The sequence below is a fragment of the Triticum dicoccoides genome, chromosome 3A (genome assembly GCF_002162155.2).
Source record: "Triticum dicoccoides isolate Atlit2015 ecotype Zavitan chromosome 3A, WEW_v2.0, whole genome shotgun sequence".
NCBI lineage: Eukaryota > Viridiplantae > Streptophyta > Magnoliopsida > Poales > Poaceae > Triticum > Triticum dicoccoides.
In genome coordinates this window covers 228,216,147-228,220,382 of record NC_041384.1, presented here as the reverse complement: position 1 = coordinate 228,220,382, position 4,236 = coordinate 228,216,147, and positions in this window count along the sequence as shown.

The window sequence follows — 4,236 nt, the reverse complement described above, 5'->3', positions numbered from 1 at the left end:
GCTCTGCTGCATCACCCTTACCTCTTCAAGGTAAAACCAACGCACTGCTCAAGAGGTACCAATATGTACTGAAAAATAAATAGGGTAAATAGCACCTTGTATTTTTCGCAGGTATGTGGGTGCGGCCGTTAACGCGCACTTGGTCTCCACGTATGTGCAAAAACCGGCGGCGAAGCCACCGGTGTGTGCGTCGCAGGCGCATGGGCGCCAAAGAGAATCCGGGTGCGGCCAAACCGAGAAGGCGCACCGGCGGGTCAACGAGGCGAGACCCGGTAGCGGAGATACGCTGGCGTGGTACGACCATAGTTACGGCAAAATCGAGTCCTCGTTCTTCTTCGGGTCGTAGTTGCTTTAACCAACCCAGCTGCTCTCTTCTTCTCTGTATTTCTTCTGACCAAATGGTTTTGGCCAGGTTTACTTTGGTCATACATAACGATTGTCACCAGCTGGTGGTACTCTGGTTTCATGGAGTTCTCGTACCACCATCTAGTGGTTCTAGTGATTGTCAAATTTTGAGACTTGTGTGCCAATAAACAATGTAGTGGAGATCTTTTGCATTCTCTGTTTTCCATGTATGCGCCTGACCGAAACGTCCCCGTCCACAGAGACACCTCCTGCCATACCATATTCATGTCTCGGACTCGCTCTCCTTCTCCTTGTTCTTTCTTTTCTTCTTTGGTAAATAGCTGCAGCTGGAGTGCTTAAAAACGGATTCTGCGGACAACTTAGACGCGGGCACGGCGGCTCAGCAGAAACAAGTAGGGATGGAGTCTAGCACGACAGGTAGCGATGCCGGCTCTATGTAGAGGAGGTCGGCTTACCGACGGAGCCACAGGTCATGACCCGTTGGTGCAGAAACGCGTGAGGCGGTGCAGGAGAGGCAGCACCACCAAATCACGGGGCGCGTCCGGGTCAGCTCGGTGAAGAAGACGACGGCAACTAGCAGCAGTGTGTGATGGCAAAGTGACCCAGAGCCGAGGGATCTTGAAGGAATAACAGCGGCAGAGGTGCTTCGAATCTGCAGCGATGACCCAGAAACAGAGGCCATGCGGGGGTCGAACCGGCCGTTGATCCACAGCAGCAGCCCGGAGGCAGGGCCAGGGCAGCTCGGCGAAGAAGCAAAAGCGGCAAGGCACCGTTTGACGAAGGGCCCCCAGTAGTGGCTCAAACCAACAGGGGCACGACACAGTGGCTCAGAGCCCCGGGCGCGAGCCCCCGTGAGGGCAGCTCAAGGCGGGACAGCGGCGGACGGGCCCTCGGACAACGGCACCGCAACCGGGTGGCAAGCCAAAGCCAGAGGCCCGAACCGGCCGAAGCAGCGGCAGTGACTTTGGCGGCTCGGTGATGCATGGGCGGCTCGGCCCGGACGGAGAACAGTAGCTTGGTGATACAGGTCGGCAATGGCTTAGACACGACTGGGGAGGAACAAGACTGAGGCGACGGTGGCCGGGGCGGCTCACAGGCGTCTCAGTAAAGATGCATTGGAGGCCGACGCGGACTTTGGAACCATGGGTGTCAGCGGCTTGGAGCATAAGCCAGGGCGCTTGGCGACCAAGACGACGACGACTTGAAGTCGTACGCGAAGCTAGGCCATTAGGGCGAGCCAGCGGAGGTGGAGGCGGCCAGCACGATGGTAGACGGTCAACGAGGCACCGGCGGATCGAGGCTGCGCTAGGGTCATAGCAGCCCGGGTCGCGCTCGGAGCTGTGGTGATGGAATAGGTCGGGAATTGATGAGGCAGCTGGCTTTTCTTTCCATATTTTTCAAGATACAGTTGACCCTCTGCTTCAGGGGAGGAAAGTGGCCCCTTATGAATTGTTTGCTTAAACTATGAATCATCGTGTATGCCAATTCTGATTGGAAACAACACTTTGGACTTGATTTTGGTCTATCCTCGGATTGGATGCATCTATCTCGGCGAGTTTCTGTTAATTCTATAGAAAACGCCCAGGCAAGGAACGATGGCGATGTTAGGTCCCCGGCTGTATGAAAATAATCTCTTCACACGCGGCTGCTGTTCCGCCGGCTCATGGCGTTCCTCGATTGAAATCCAGTCGGTTTCGCCGACGTACACCCTAATCTCTTGAACTTTTTCTTTGTTCAATTGATTGTGAGCTTCTCGATCCCTGAGAGAAATCCCTTCAAGAACTCAACACCACCGTGCGCAAGCCCCACGGTGGGCGCCAACTGTCGTGGCTTTGTCACGGCAGATGTCCTAGTGTGAGGACTTAGTCGTGAGGCCAAAACATCTATGTGGTAGCTTGAGAGGGGTTGGTCGGAATCGAGAGACGCATGGAGGATTAACAAATAAGACAATGATTTAGATAGCTTTGGGCCTCGGGAAACATCATCCGTAACAACCCTACATGTTGTTTGTGGCTAGATCTCATTATACTCATGAGGGAGATGCCGCATAAGATAGCTCCCCTTTGTTATGTCTAGCCCTAGAGATTATTGTTTGTCCCTTTTGGGCTGCCCTGCCCCTCCTTATATATGTTGAAGGGGCGGTTTACATGACTAGTCCTAGTAGGATTAGGATTACTTTATTACAAGTGGAGTCATAGTCTTGCTTCCCTTGTAAGGGAATATTCTTTATGCTTTCCTTTAAAGTCGGGCCACCATCACATGAACCGGCCTACTGGGCCTTGGGCCTTGTCGTCCACCTAACCCACCCGCCGGGTCTCCGATGAATCGTAAACGCCAGATCCAAGCGGGTCACCAGTGAGTCGCCAAGCTCTAGCCGGGTCATACATCCGGCGGTTTATACCGCGGGGTATATCCCCGACACTACCAATAACTAAAGATTAAAAACAAGAGCACAAAATAAAAACTACTTAGTGATAAAGCAAACAAGCAGACAACAGAATATTCACCCCACACTATAACTCCTCGGCAACGGCGCGAGAAAAAGGTCTTGATAACCCACTAGTATAGGGGATCAATTGTAGCCTCGAGTGTCGAACCCAACGAGGAGCTAAAGGTAGAACAAATATTCCCTCAAGTTCTATCGACCACTGATACAACTCTAAGCATGCTTAACGTTCGCTTTACTTAGAACAAGTATGAAACTAGAAGTGCTTTGTAGGTGTTGTTGGATAGGTTTGCAAGATAATAAAGAGCGCGTACATAAAAAGTAGGGGCTGTTTAGATGAAGACACAACTAAGTTAGTTTTAGTAGAGAGCTTGTTGTCGCACAAGAAAGTTATTTGTTCCTAGGCAATCGATAACTAGACCAGTAATCATTATTGCAATTTCATTTGAGGGAGAGGCATAAGCTAACACACTTTATCTTCTTGGATCATATGCACTTATGATTGGAACTCTAGCAAGCATCCACAACTACTAAATATCATTAAGGTAAACCCAACCATAGCATTAAAGTATCAAGTCCTCTTTATTCCCATACAAAAACAACCTACTTACTCGGGTATGTGCTTCTGTCACTCACGCCACCCACCATAAGCAAATCATGAACATATTGCAAACCCTACATCACGGATCCCTCACACTTGTGCGACACTGAGAGCACCATAGGACAGCACCAATAATAAAACATGCAACTCAAACCAATCACGATCATCAATTAACCCATAGGACAAAATAGATCCACTCAAACATCATAGGATAGCCATACATCATTGGGAAATAATATATAGCATTGAGCACCATGTTTAAGTAGAAATTACAACGGGTAAAAGAGGGGTTACACCGCTGCATAGTGGGGGAAAGAGTTGGTGATGATGGCAGTGAAGTTGTTGGTGTAGATCATTGTCGTGATGATGGCCCCGACGGTGTTCCGGCGCCACCGGGAGAGAGGGGGAGAGAGCCCCCTTCTTCTTATTCTTCCTTGACCTTCTCCGTAGATGGGAGAAGGGTTTCCCCTATGGTCCTTGGTCTCCATGGCATGGGAGGGGCAAGAGCCCCTCCGAGATTGGATATGTGTCTCTCTCTGTTTCTGCCTTCCCAAATCTCGCCTTTCACCGTTTCTTATATTTTCGGAGATCTGTAACTCCGATTGGATTGAAATTTGAACATGATTTTTATCCGGATATTAGCTTTCTTGCGGCGAAAGAAGGGCACTAACTGCCTTACGGGGTGTCCACGAGGGTCAGGGGCGCGCCCCCTGCCTCGTGGCCCCCTCGAGCATCGTCTGGCATTGATTCCAGTTCCCAAAATTCACATATATTCCAAAAAAAATCTCTGTTGGTTTTTATCCCGTTTAGACTTTGTTTGATG